This window comes from Molothrus ater, chromosome 6, assembly GCF_012460135.2.
Source record: "Molothrus ater isolate BHLD 08-10-18 breed brown headed cowbird chromosome 6, BPBGC_Mater_1.1, whole genome shotgun sequence".
Lineage (NCBI taxonomy): Eukaryota > Metazoa > Chordata > Aves > Passeriformes > Icteridae > Molothrus > Molothrus ater.
Window position 1 is genome coordinate 36,867,321 of NC_050483.2, and position 15,807 is coordinate 36,883,127.

Here is a 15,807-nt window from a genome sequence, read left to right on the forward strand (position 1 = left end):
ACAGTATCAATCTTTGTAAGCAAGGAATAAAAGGTATCCCTGGAAAGAATAGGTAAGTGACATTAAAAGTTTAGGAAAGATTCTTCAGAAGAACAATTTCAGAAGAACAGAAATTATCCTTCTTTATCTATGCTTCAGTTCAGACAATGCCGAATCTGTTTGTCCTGACTTGTGCATTTGCCATGTAAGCTGCTTTGGAAATAATATTATCTGTGGGTTTTTTGAAGTACTAAATAATTTCTGTATACATAGCTTTATATTCACACAAAAGTCTGCAACAGGTTGGCATTTATTCTGTGACATTCTTTATTAGAAGTGCAACTTAGTAGTTGTCTCCCTCTTTTTCTTCAGTCTTCTCTTAAACTCTCTTTCTCTTGCACATTTTTGGTCCTTCTGTTCTCTTTTCAGTGCTTGTTGTTCTGTTCCCCTTTGTTCCTCATTCTGTCCTTTACAGTCATTATATTTTCTCATTATATCATTATTCTCTCATATAGTCATTATATTTCTCTTTATAGTCATTATGTTTTCTACAACTACAAGTGAGCTTAAGCTTGTTCCTGCTATTGTGAGATTTACTCCCTATCACTGGGTTTTTTCTAGCATTTTTGTTAGACCTTGAAATCTTCCTCCTTTCCATCCCTCAAATCCAACAAATTCATGTCCTTCCAATGACTGACTCCAAGGTTTTAACCCTCTGGATTCAATGAGAAGTGCACTGTATCCTGAAGGCAGGAAGGAGGACCCAGAGATGTAAGCTTGATCAGTACCTCAAAGCAGGTAAATATTCTGAATTAGTGGAGCAGATGCTGAAGCAATAGTTATTTCAGAAAAACAAGCCAGTCCAAGTTTCCCATTATAAGATCTTATTAATTTCCAATAATCATTAAAAACAAGAAAAAAAAATCAAAGAGAAAAAAAGAGAGAAAATAGCTAAAGGTATAGAGCAGTGAGTGTGTAATCTCATGCACAAGACTGATATTGTATTTTAATTCTAAGACCTGTGCTCTGATCGTGTAGCTAATGTCACATTTTAACTGGAGGCATTTGTGGAACACTTATTATTCAGGGAAGTCAGATTTAAGTCCATATTTCTGGTTCAAAAACCTGGTTGACCCATCTCTGGGACTGTGCAGAACTTCCATTGTAACTGGGAAGGGGAACCTTGGTCACTGTATTATGCAAGTTTTTCCCTAGTGTCTTGGCAATAATCTATAAATTTGTAGTTTTAACTGGGATAAATGTTTGTGATGTTACCAAGGCCAGTAGTGTTGGGCAGGTGATAAACCTTCAGCCTCCTACAGGTGATAAATGTTTGCATGTATGTAGTTCATAAAGTGTTTTACAGAACATATTTCTTTTAGAAGGAAAGTAACTGCTGTGGGACCAGTTGTTAATGTAGATCTTTCTTACAGGGCCTTAAAAACACAAGCCCTGAGAAGCAGTGTTAATTTAAGTACTTTAGCTGAACATACACTAGAAGTCATAATGAGAGAACTTAGTGAAATTTGTTCTAATGTTTATGTTCAAGTTGAAAATGTTTTATGTTTTTCAGATATTGATATTTTTTCTTCAGACTCTTCCTTCTCTCACATTGTCTCACAGACACACATATATTTCAGGTTTTTTTCCTCAGGATGCCATGTGAGCCATTCATTATTGACTTTTCTTCTCTTTGAAAGAGTATCTGCCCACATAGTTAAAAAACAATTGTCTGTAGGTTTCATGCTCTCTATGCAGATATGTGTCAGTGAGAAGTATTTAAACTCAAGGAAATAGCTATCAATTCCCTCATTGCTGAAGACAGATTCAGGAAAAGGATCAAAACTAAAGAGAATATGAGATTTTCCAATTTGAGAGGGACAAAGGAATGTGATAAATTCCCAAGATTATTGGCGTGTTTGTTCTGTTTCTCTCATCTACATATTAGCATGATTTGTGCCTGTTTGGCCAAATATGCTGCTGGCTAAGAACTATTGTAGCTCTATTAGGAGTTGTGCTGAGTTTTGGCAGACTCAGTACTGTTACTGGGAATACTGGTTACATAGCTTTCAGACCCCTTTGAACACATCACGCTCCCCAAGGACAGCCCGTGTGTTCCTTTCAAACCCTATGTTGCAAGTAATGTAAAACAAATTGTTAGCAGCTTTGTGGTAAAGGAGAATGTTTCTCTCTGGTAGTCTTTCTTCTCTGTTTCATGTTGCTCTTTCTCACACATGTCTTTCTCTGCATATGGGGGTGGCAGAACATAGGCTTACAGATAATTGAGCTTGCTGTTTGTTTCCTGAAGAGCTCCCACAAACATATTTTTAAATCCTTGAATTTGGGTTGCTGGCTGTGAAGTTGCATATATTTGTGTAATATATATCACTTCATTCCATCTACACTTAGCATTTTTTTTCTCCAGAGTGAAATTCATACAGTGTTTTGTGTTTGCTATAAATACACATCTCAGCTGTATTTCTATCCTTTGTGTCAACATTAAAATTCCCTTGTTCTATGTTTAGCTTGAATAATTACCAAACCATTTGCAATTAGAACTCTAGGATATGACCTCACAATGATTTATTCCTTCGTTTCTTTCTGTATTTAATGCATTTCAGATACTGAAAATACCAAATCTTTGTCCTTTTATTTTGATGTTTATCAGTAATGGAAACATTCCAAAACAATCAGCCAAATACCTATGCTTTGTTCATTTATTGCCTTCTCTGAAGATAAATTGACTGTACTCAACTCTCTTCAGCATTTTTCTTCACCTAGATATTATTGCCTTGTGCAGCCACCCCAAGGTGACTGTTATCACTTAATTAAATCCTTGCACGCTGGGAAGAAAAAACAACATTGTTCGTTCATAACCCCAAGGAGGTGTGTTTTTTTTTTTCCTTTAAGCCACTAAGCTTTTTCCTTGTTTTATTAACTTATTCCTGGCTACAGCAAGACATACTTTGTTGATGAGCAAAAGGTTGTATTAGCTTTTTATTTTCTGGGTAAACTTATCTTTTCTCTGGGAAGAAAACTGTGGGCATTACAACAAAGAAGAAAAATGGGATCTCTCCAAACCCTCCAATTCTAGTAAAGGTCTGTGTAAACATCAAGCCAGTAAAGAGAAACAGGGGAGTAGCAGGAAGGAAATGAGAAAATAAAATGCAAACATAAAATTGGAACAAGACAAAAAAATAAGATGACGTGTATATACACAGAGAAACCACTACAGTGCTAAGGGAAAATTGGCATAAGGAATAGTATTTCTGAAGAGAAAAATATATCAGGGCTCTTTATGGTACTGTCTAGGGCAGCATCTTTTTATTAGCCTCTTGGTTAATGTCCTCTCTCTGTCTATTGATTTTAGACTACATAACACTTTCTTTTACCTTTGCATTTTCTTTTCCATAATGCATAATCCTCCCTGAAAACTGTAAGAGGAAATATTGCAGATGAGCCAGTCATTGAATATGTGAGACCTGTGATTTGTTTTTAAGTTGTTTTAAGCACAGTAGTTCATTTGGGAAAGTTCATTTGAAGCCATGAGTTGCCAGAATACGTACAATGGTTTAGCTGCATATTGCTTGTTTCTAGTCCATTAAATGTAGGACCAGAAAATAGGTTTATCTACTCTAAAACTGGAGCTCAAGCAACCATATGTATTTGTTCATGATGCTAAATCATTTTGCCACCTGCTGTGTTCAACAAGCATTTGCAAATAATAAATGTGATTTGAAGCTGTAGTATTTGCAACAGCAGTTTATGATATCATTTGTATAGAAGCATAACATTTCAGTGAGTGATAAGAAATAGCTTTTAAGGAGTTGGATAATCATGATTTTTGAAATTAATCACTTATTATCTGTAGACTGTAATTAATGTATGCCAGAGACAGTAGTACAAGTTCATGTATGAGACACAAAATATTGATAGATTTGTACAGCTTTGCTCCAAATCCAGTATATCTGTACTCTGGAAATTCCCTTTGTGTGATAAAGTTTCACCCTAACTTCTTTTTATTCTGTGCATTCAAATTCTTTTCTGTGGCTTTGCAAATCGAATTTTACAATGTTTATCTGGCTTAAATTTCTGTCTTTCTTAGAAATAACAAAAATCTTTCCGTTTACCTTTACAGATTAACAGAATGCTTTCCAATCTGTGAACAATGGATTTGCCATCCACATATTTTAACCTATACTCAGGGGTTTTTTTGTCTAATCTATTTTATCTTCAAGGCCTGTAGGCTTATAGCTATCTGCATATCTTATTGAATATATTTAAAAGGTAACTGAAGCCTCTTTTATTTGGAATAAAGGCAATATATTGCAAATTCATCAAGACTTTAGGTTTGGTTTGGTTTCAGATTGCTATTAAAGAGTGGTTTGGGAAACACTAATTCTGCAAGTAATTAGGTTTTGGTGTCAACAGAGTGAGATTCCTCAGAAGAAGATAGTTTTGGCTTGAATAAGAGATTTTTTTTAGGAGTTGGCTGTAGGTAGAATTTGATATGTAAATTTGGGACACTAATTTCAAATAGCTGTTGTATGTACATACTTTCTGTTTGCTTTCCAAAACTGATTTTGTCAGATTTTTCCTTTCCTTGTTCATTCCCTACTGGAAACTAGTTCTACATTTATTGTATTATATGATTTTTTATTAATTTTCCTACTATTTTTGATATCAGTGGGTGGCATAGCAACTTCATTGAAGGATTGGGAAATGGCACAGGAAGCCTGTGAGGGAGAACTTGATTCTGACAAGGTTTAGGTATAAATATATTGCAAGATATATTGCAGTTTGAAACCAGGATGATTTTAAGTTTCATATGCCATAATGTCCATCTTTTAGGGGTCAAAAATTGTTCCGAATTTCTAAGAACCCTAGTGTGTTTATTTTATTTTCCATTAAAATTTTAATTTATAAATAAACCCAGACTTACGTACAACAGAAAATCTCCTCAAGCTGAATTGTAATCCTGCTAAGGATTGTAACTAGGCTGAAAAAACTGTTTAGATTTTAAACCCTAGTCAGAACTCAAACAATCTTCTCAGATGTGGAAAACATTTGGTTATATTTCTGTTGCAGTTATCTTGTGTGTGTGTGTGCTTCTGCTCTTTCCCATCTGGTTTGAAACCAGAGTCAGGAAATGACTGATAAAATACCATTTCTTTTTCACTATAGTGACTGAAAACAGATTGAAGAAATTTAGATATATGTCGGAACTCATTAAAGCATGACCACTTAAATTTATTTATTTTAAGTTGAAGGGGTTGCTGCCAATTAAAATGGCAAATTTACATGCAGAAGTCTATCTAAACTGCTTTCTGTGTGGTGTGTCAGGCAGCATGTTCATTTGGGCATGGCAATGGAACAAAATCTGAGCTGCAAAGACACGGCAGCCTAAAAAACACTGGCAGTGCAGTTTGACAGGAAAAGGGGTAATTGTTTTAAACTGAAAGAGGGTAGATTCAGAGCAGATATAAGGAAGAAATTATTTATGATGAATGTAATGAAACACTGGCACAGGTTGCCCAGAGAGGTTATGGATGCCCCATCCCTGGGAACATTCAAAGTCAGGTTGGACGGGGATCTGAACAACCTGATCTAATTGATGTCCCTGTTCATTTCAGGGAGGTTGGAGATAGATGGCCTTGAAAGGTCCCTTCCAGCTCAAACCACTCTCTGATTCTATTTTATTTTGGCTCAGTGTAATTTTACATTGATTTAAAGAAAGGGAAAAAGATGGAAAAAAGGTGAAGAAGATCAGGAAAATATGTTATTGCTTAGGGTCTAAAAGCAGACAGTTTTGGAGACAGGAGAAAACTGCAAAAATATGGAACTTTGTTGTATTATATGATTTTTCTTTAGTAATTTTAATACTAGTTTGTGATATCAGGTGTCATAGTAACTTCATTGCAGAATTGGTAAATGGTGCAGGAAACTTCTGAGGGAGAACTTAATTCCAACAATGCTTATCTTGAAATATATGACAGCAGAAAGAAGAAAAACATCACAGGGAAAGCAAAAAGCTGGGATGCTACACTCACACTTTAAACACTCTATGTATAAAGCATCATAATAAGAAATTAGAAGTGTTTCATTGGTTTTCTCTGGGTGATTCTGAATAACAGGGAAATGGTGCTAACATTTGATTTGGCAAGAGGAGGAGTTTTCTTTCATCACTCTCATTTATGAAGGCACATTTACCACAGTCATAATACAGAGAGACTAAGCTTCAGGTCTCTTACAAATTGGAGTGAATCAGATAGTTACAGTGGAGAGCAATCATGTCAGTACCTACTTGGGACACAAGGTTCAACATATAGATTGTTGACATGTGCAATAAATAGCATTAGGATTGGTGATGTCAAGACTTCTTCAGGGCTCTTTAGATAATGCAGGGTTGTGGATTATTGGCAGAACAACAGCTACTGTACTCTGCACTTCCAAGGAGGTCTTGAGCACCCTTTGATGAGCAGGTTACTGGTACTTTGTGCTGCAGCTGATCCTGGGCATCCCTTAAGTGAATAGCATAATAATTTGGCTGCACACTAAAACCCTGTATAAAAATACAGATGAACATTTTCTGTCTCTAAAAGGAAAAAAATATTATTAGTTGAAACCTTGTGTTTCTGGCTTCTGGACAAATCATAACTCACTTACCAGTCCCCACACTAGAGAATGGGATTTTATTATGGAAATTCAAACAGACCCTTAATTATCACAGCAGTCAGAGGTGCCACTGTAATATATTAGCTTGTATTTTAAAAAGAATATAAACCTTTTTCATTGGAAGAGCTGCTCTGTGCTGTTGATATGCTTGAATTTATGCAATAAGCTGGTAAACAGCAAAATCCATACTTATCTTTACCAACACAGGCATTAGAGGTGAGCTCAGGGAAAAAAAAAAAAAAAGGCAAAGAGGGAGGGAGGGAGGGAGGGAGAGAGAAACACAGTATTTCTTCATGCCTAGGGTGAGATTAGAGACCTGTTGATGGCAAACCTACATACTGTCTTCTCACCTGGTCTCATATTCCAGCTGTGAAACAGAAGTGGAAGGTCAACATAGCAATAGTGTTTTGTAGTGGCAAACTGAGTTGATTTCGTCACATTCATTCAGGACCAGACCTCCAGTTCCCTCAGGATAATTGATTTTCATATAAATGTGCATTTCCCACTTTTGTGTGAAATGTACTTCTGGACTGAAGCACTGTAAGCTCAAAACCCTTGCACAAAGTATTGCAACCCAGCATAAAGATATCAACTTTACTGTGAAGAATGTAAATGTTGTGGATAATTATTTCAGGGGAAAATTTTGAAATATTTTTATTATTAATGAAGTATCCAATTTGTTTCAGAAATTTGTTTATTCCATGTAGTTGCAGTATTCCTGTGTTCCCTGCACAGATAAGTGAATGGAAATCTAAGCTTCTGTGAGAACCAGAACAGCACAGCATAGTTTTGTGTAGATTTGCATCCTGTCTTCAAGTGACTTTTGTGCCTTAAGACAGTGAGTATTTTTCAGTGATCAGGACACTTGAAAGGTCTCTGTTCCATGATGTCTAATAGAAACTCATATTCCACCCTTTACTGCTACAAAGGCTCTCAGAGGTCTCATCTCTATTTTAAATCCATTTTCTCTAAACCTGTAGGAATTTCTCTAAGACCTCTGTTAAATTTGGAAAAAAAACTAACCATGGATTTGAATGCTGTTAATGGGCTAGACAGACAAAGACACGCAGAGTAAAGGAAACAATCTTCAGAGTTGCAAGAACCAGTTCAAAATACAAACCTTAAGGGGTTATAGTTCTGTGGGCTTTTTTCCTCTCCCTTTTTTTTCCATGTCTCAATAAACCCAGCTTCTACTAACTAGCATGTTCTGACTTACGTCAGTCCAGAGTCAAGGATTCAAGTCACAAGATTAGGGATTCCAAAGGCAGTAACTATTCAGGAGGCTTCTGTGTACTGGTTTTTAGTGGAAAAGCGAATGGCTGCTTTAATTTAGCCCAGCTGTCTATGGATCCTGGAAGACTTCAGAGGGAACGTGTGTGGAACTGCTCCACGCTCCCATAGGTGGAGGAAAAATGGGTATAGCAAAAGGATCTCCTGCATTAGTTCAAGGATTAATGACAGCTGGAGGGACTCTTAGCACATTAGGACCAGATTCTCTCTTCTTTGCATCATAACATGTAATAAGAGGCTGAAGATAAGAACATGAGTTTTTAATTTTTATTTTTTTTTCTATGTAACTTAAAGGGTTACAGTTAGAAACAGCACTGCGTTGGGTAGACTATGGATTTATTCTTAATGTTTTGTGTTCTTAATATATCTGTATTCCATTGTCTGGAAAGTATTCTCAAGATGTTCTTCTTTCAAGAAGAGTATAAATCAGAACGATATGCTAGTCAAAGAACTCAACTCAATTTCTCATTGAAATCTATTTTGGTTGTATGTATTGCCATCTAATAGATTAAATATGCTAAACACAAGCCCCTCATCCTGTTCTTCCTGGAGCACAGCCTCTCTGCTTCATATGTATGAAATTGTGTGAGGCAAGTGAGAACACATATTCAGGTCTGGGATAGAGGTCGAATTCTAGCAAGCCAATTGTCAGGATCAATCACCACAGCATCTGAGTACCTCTTGAGTGCACAGATGATATTTTAAGAGTGAAATTAACTCTCTATAAAAAATTCTTCCTTTTAGTTTTTTCACCTAGGTTTTTGGACAACTGATATTTAGCTACCTTTATCTGTTTGCTTTCACATAGTGTCAGGTTGTGTAGATTGACAGAAAAGCTAACCAAACATGCAAATACACAAGGAATATAAGATCAATTTGAATTGAGCTTACATAAACTGAAATATTTATACGTTGCATAAAAGGGCTTCAAATTTGCAGCTTGGGAAACAATAACATTCACAAAAATGCTTATTGCTCCCACAATCAGTTTTGCTTCTACTGTGTTTCAGTCAGCTCAGGTTCCCACAATCTCTTGCTGCGTGTTCTGAGGTGCAGGTCTGGGGACTCAAGGCCTCACTCTGCCAGCTCTGTGTATCTTAGCTCCTGCTGCTGATCACCTTACTCTTTCACTTTTGGCACTTATTTAGTAAATGTTAGGTAGGTACATACTTTATCAAGTCCTTTACTCAGGGCAGCACCTCTCAGTGCAGAAATGCATAGCTGATTGTAATATTTGTACCACCAAAGGGCAGGAACCACTTACATTCAAACACTGTGTATTCAAAACAAAGGCAGCCCACAGACGTACACTTAGTCCTGACCTGAAGTGATGACTTTCCCAGGGGAAGAGATATATAATGTAGTCTCTGTATGATAATTCTTGTCCTAAATAAACCTGATTGCATTATGTGGCATCTCCTGTCCAAAGAGTCTGGAACCAGCACTAGGAGCTCTAGGAATCCTAAATAATGAAAGGTTAGGAACTCATCAGAAATCATAAAGATAAAAGTTCAGTGCTTTCTTACATGACTTCACAGGGTGGTTTGAGATTATGCAGCAATATAGAATGGCCTTCTAGAAAAAAATAATATTTCTATCTATGGGGCAGAGATTCCTAAAAGTCATTTATTGTTTTTGTACTCAAAAATTGTCAAAATCTTAATCTCAGATTTTTTTCTTGAACATCCATTACTTAGAAATTTTTAATCTTGCTGTGGTTCTCAAACTTACCTCTGATACTCCTTATATTATCAGCAAGCAGTCTAGGGAATACATCTTAAAAATTCAACTGCCACCTTTAAATATTGTTCTTGCCTCTAAACTTTTCTCTTCTACACTTTCTACTTTTGTAATTATTCTGTTCTGTATGCTTTTTTCTGATCAAGTAGTAAAACTACCACTGCAAGTTTTTTGCTGTTTTGGATGTATAAACATAATTATTCTGTAAGTCTGTGAAAGATGCATCAAGGGAGTCAGTAAAGTTTACTCCTCCTCCTTCATTTCTTGGCTTTGAGCTATAAAGCAGACCTCCTTATTATTGACAAATTTATTTTTTGGCACTCCCTTGTTGTCATAAATTGCATCCTGACCACATGAGCAAAGAGCACGAAAATGACAAATTAGGAAGCTGGCATCAAAGTCCATGCTAACCACATCCTTTGAGTTTGTCCCCTTACCTCATCTCTTTTACTGTAGTTGTTTTGGTGCCAAATGCATGCTGCCTGGTTGCCAAGTATGTGTCATGAATTCACAAGGAGTCTATGGTCATGTAGCCATATAACTGTTATGGTGGACTGTGATTGAAAAAATGGCAGCAGTATGAGTTGAAAACTGGGGTTTCTATGTGTTTTATGTTGGGATTTTTGCTCAGTAGCAAAAAGCTTGTAGCCCAAGGAAGACTGATATAATTCCTATGCCTTTTAATTTTATTTTTTTTGGGCTTTTGTTGGAAGGTGGGTTTTTTGTTTGTTTTGTTTATTTGGGGTTGGTTGGTTTGTTTGTTTGCAAGGGATTAAAAAGATGGAAGAGGACGAATAAAGCTTTTAGAGATTTGTGTAAGTCATTAGATGATCAAACTTCAGTTACTCATTTTTATTCATGTGTATCAAATATATCCCATGTAAAACCCTATTTCCCAGCACAATACTCCAATTGTCTCATAGTACTTAATTGTGAAAGCCCAAGGTCAGATTTTCCACCTAGGTAGTTATGCTTTTGCATGTTTGTTGAGGTTGCTGGAGGATATTGCTCTGATATCTTAATAATGAGAGCACAGAAGATGGATACTGAGGCCAGATTCCTGTTAGCCATCATTTATGCTTTTTATTTTATTTTAACCCTCCATCCAAAAATGGTTGCCATGTTGAAGTGGAACTTGCTTTTTGCTTCTTTCTTTAGTAAATCATGTTTTTTAAGCCATGCTGTGACTCAATTGATAAATAAATAATGCAACTGTATGTATATTATAAGAGAGGGGTTATGTTCTTTCATAAAAATCAGTTGCATCCAATACTTCCTCTCTTTTAAAAAAGAGTGAAATATTTTTGTTGTTATTGAATTTTGTAGGCTTAATTGGTGACAGGCTTTGTCCTTGAATAAATGCTCAGCTCCAGTTATAGTATCACTATGTTACAAGAGTGAAAAATTCTAATTAAGATGATCTGTTTTCCAGAAAAAAGTTTAGTATATCAATTAGTCTGTTTTATCAGGGAGAACATTCCTTTCTCCAGCCCCTAACTCCGGATCAGAGCCTGAATGAGAAAAGCATCACAGATGCATGCTGCATTGGACAAAGAACACATGCATGCATTTAAATCATGTATATCTTACTTTTTACTGATGTAATTGTGAAATATGTCCTTTTTGCATTCATAATTAGGGGGTGGAACAGATGGTGAAGGCTTAGTTTAAAATAATCTGTCATTAAAATAACCTAGCCTACTGGTAATTCTTCACTCTAACTGGAGTTTAGGTCAGGGTAACAGGGTTTTTTGAAGCATTGGAATACACTAGAAAGAATTAGGGACTTCATAGATAGTGTGAAATATGAGGATATTCTCCAGAAGGACACCGTAGTAAGACTCCAGTGAATTAAATTTGCCTGTAGTGGGAATATGCAAAAATGGCTGGGACAAAATTCCTCTGACAAATATAAATCCATTTACTATGATGCATTATACATAAGTGCATATTCGGTCAAAGTGGTACACTTGGTTTCATATCTTAAAAGGAAATAACCTCACTATGCTTCAAATACTGTAAAAGGCAGTGAGTATTTTGGGTTAAAAACCTGTGCTTTACATTTTTGTATTATTCTGATGTCAGAGGATATAAATTATAATAATTTGTATTATTATTCTGGGGTGCTGTAGCTAGTGAGTTTTAAATCTGAGTCTCACTTTCTTCGTGTCTACCACATTGACTTGCTCGTACGTATGTGACAAAGAAAAACTTGTATCAGTCCTGCCTGGCTAATTTAGAACAGTTTTCAGGAAAAAGAAAACTGGTTCAATAAATCAGATAGTTGCATGTCTTTAAAGCATTTATTTTAGTGTTCCCTTCAAGATTTCATTCTTTAACAGCTTTGAAGAGAGCATATAGATTTCAGCATGGTATTATGATAAATCTTCTTGAGGAGGGGCAAGCATTAACATTTGTGTCGGTTCTTTTTCATCTTAATCCAACCTTGGTTAATAATCAGAAAATTCTACATAGTGGGTAAGAAGATGTAATTAACCCTTTGACCCCAGAATCTTAATTGGCGCCTGTTGAAAACAGTGGGGCAGTTAAAAAAAAATAAATTAAAAAGTAGCCTGTGGTGATTGAAACAGCATAATACATAATGGTTTTCTGAAATCAAAAGTAATAGAGAGCTTCAGCTTTAATCACATTTTGCATAAAGCCAGTAAGTGTAGTTTTAAACAAGAAGTTGCCAGTCTACCTTAAATTGGATTGTGCTCAAAATTGGCATTTGGGGTCACCCTGACCCTTTCTCAGCTGCCACACTAGAAGAGATAGGAGTAGGTTTATGACAGTCAACTTCATTCACTTGAAAAAATAAAAGAGCGAAATTAAGTCAAGAAAATTTTCCTTGTATTCATGGTCTCTCCTTTGATGAAAATAGGACATTACAAAAACCCAGTTACCTTTTCAGACTCTATTTTTATATTATAGTTAACTCTGAAATGTCCAGAACAGAAATCCTTCTGCCTGTGAACTACATTGAAACTGTTCAGAAATTCTGTCTGGAAAGCACTGTGGTCCTCCTGTCAAAATAGATATCTGAAAGCTGATTCAATCCACTACCCTTCTCTCATTTATTTTGTCCTTACTTATACATAAACAATATGAATAATACTTCCAGATATTTCTCATTAAAACAGAATTGTTTGTGAATATGTAGTATCCAGTGGTATCACATACTCTTCTCCAGTATATAATATAACCTGTGTTATGTTGCCTTGCACCTTCTCTGAAGTCTGCTGCTCTCTTGGCATGCACAAAGGACATACGCTTTATGAAAAATTGAAAAATTTCAACACGCATTACTTAAATAATAAATATTCATAAATAATACCTATGAATAACGAATGAGGCAGTCCTTCAGAACTACTGTTTGACCTGTAAAAGGAACAACAACATTGTCACAAAAGTGGTCCGTCTCAGCCCTTTCATACTGGTGGGAGGAACTGCCTTGCATTGGAAGAAGGCTATTTCTCCTCCTATTTTTATTGTCATTTTTCTTAGGTGTTGGAACTTGAGCTTAGTACTTGGAGCTTTTGTTTTAAGGTCTTTTCTGTTTTGGGCATGAAAGGAGTTAGGTGTCCATTAGCTGTTAATCAGTGGTTCTTTCAAAATACAATTAAATATAAACTTCCTCATTTTATTCTATTAAACAAAATGCTGAATTTGGCCAGGAGTTGCACATAACCTTAGCTTCAGAGAAGTGGAAAAAGAAATTGAGAAAGAATGACCATGACTCATTAGTCTCAGTTGGCTTAGCTAACAAATTTTATGTCACAGGAAGTGACTAATCACATCCAAAGGTGTTGGTGTGCTGCGTTGGCCCTGCCAGTCCTTCGGTGGTGCCTCCTCAGTTACCTCCCCTGTAAAACTTGGGTGCAAAAGTAGGCAATATTCTTCCAGAGAAAAAGAGAAAAAAAGACTAAACAAGTAAAGCTAATAAAGTAAGTCTATTTAAAGGAAAGGAGAGAATCTGAGTTAATAGCAAGGAAAAGTAGCAAGTGCTTAAGATGACTAACACTTCTCACTTCAACACCCTTCCAGTTGCTGATGACTTGCAAACTTTAGCCATGGAGGCTGAAATTTCTTTGAACAGCTATGTTGGCTAGAGATTGTTTGTTTGTTTATATTTTTTCCAGCAAAACTGGTGTCAGACAATTTCAAAACTACACTGAATAAACATTTCTGCCTAATCAATACTCAAAGCATTCTTCAAATTTTTTTTTCATTAAGTCTGAATTCCTAAATAAGATGATGCACATAAAAGAAGCAGAAAAGACATCAGTGACTCAGAGAATTATTTTTTCTGGTTCTTAGAAAAAATTGCCCAGATATGTCAGACAATTACACACTAATGCAGTGTGCTAAGCAGACCAGATGATAAATGTGCTTAAACTTTATGTCATTCTCTCAAGTAACAGAGCAAAGGGGCCACACAAAAAGCTATATAAAAAACTGAGAAAAGGAAGGTTGTTTTTATATGATACACAAATAACCTATGAAACACCTTTCCTCAAGAAAGGAAGGTATCACAGTCATGCCAACTGCTAAGAACAGGTTTGTAAGAAACCTCTGGTGGGCTTGTCATTGCCAGTATGGACATTCCACTGTTCTGAAGCATCTCTGTACATACTGTCAGACCCAGGGAAACTGATTGCTGCTCATAGGCATTTAGTCTGAGTCAGTGTGATAATTTCTTCTTCTTGGTGGAGAATGGAGTTCTGTATGGGTGTCCAGGGAGACAGTGTCACAGTTCTCAGTTCAACAGAGGGTTAAGCCAGTTTCCTCAAAGGAACACAGGACAGAGAATCAGGAATACTTTAACTAAGACCTGTAAAGATTTACTTTTCTAAGAGATTGTACATAGTGAGAGAGATCAGATGTGCAAAGGTTTTGATTGTCCTGGTATTGGTCTAAGTTTGAACTTCACTGTTCCAAATATTCCACCTGTTATTGATGTTAAAAATTCAAGGAAGTGATGTTAATAATATGAGAAAGAAATTATGATGATTTATAAGAGGCCATAAATTACTTGCATAATATAAATGTTTTTACATGAAGGAGATCCATGCAGATTTACATTTTTATTAATTCATAAATATAAATTAGAGTCTTTTTTAATGCAGTGTCTTTAGTGAGGGTTTGTTTTCCAATATGCAGTCCATTATTTTTAGAAAACTCAGATTTTGCACTAATTCCACCACCTACTACATCAGAGAGGGGTGAACTTTTGCCAAAGACAGCTTTTGACTAGCAGCCTGTTAGAAATTAGTCAAGAAGCAGAAAAATAAAAATATTAAAATCCCTCAGAAATCACTGTTGTGTATTTGCAAAAGAGGGGTTACATGATTTTTTCATTATGTATGTCCATCAAATTTATGTGCTTTTTCCTTCCAAAACTAGGCTAATCTTTTAAATGCTATAGTTAATATTTCCTTTACATGTTCTTTTATCACAAGGGGATATTTGGGATAGGATTTTTGGGATTTTTCCTTGGTCCTCCCAAAATTTGAGCTGTTTCATACTTTCTGAGCTGTTTTAGCATTTCTAATTTCTGGAATTTTGTCGTTTTACTTTTGTAATAGTCTGTGATTGTCTGCCAAAAATTATCCTCATAAAAGGCAAAAAGGTAAAGACATGGATAATGTATGAAGGTAGTTTCTTCCTAAAAGAGATTTACTCTTATTGATAGAGGTATACTCCCTTCTGGATGTGCAGTGATTTACCCTGTGTCAGTTTAGAATATAGTCCTCTGTTTATTAACTGCACTCATGTTTCAAAAGGTGCACATTAATCGCTGCAATTGTATTTTGGTTTTTGCAGTTGAAATGGAAACCACATCCAAAGACTTGAACCTGTCAAAGAAAAATCTGATCTAGACTTTTACACCAAAAGGATGAAATTCATAGCATTTCTAGAGACCTAAGCTGTAAACATATTTGACAGTAATCTGCTGATTGGCTTTGTTGTCTCACAAAAAGAAAATGGTGTGTGGGTATATGCATGCGTGTGCGTGTGTGTGTGTGTGTGTGTAATCCTCAATTAATTTACAAATTATTGAGGTCCACAGCGATTTGAGTGATGGCAGGATTTTATTTTCTCCTTTTGAATTTTTGGAAA

At 35.8% G+C, this 15,807-nt stretch overlaps 1 protein-coding gene across 5 annotated transcripts in view; it reads left to right on the plus strand.

The window, feature by feature from the left end:
- NPAS3 (neuronal PAS domain protein 3) overlaps positions 1 to 15,807 on the plus strand; it is a 594,775-nt gene that overhangs the window by 400,075 nt on the left and 178,893 nt on the right. The gene's annotated exons all lie outside the window — the stretch shown is intronic.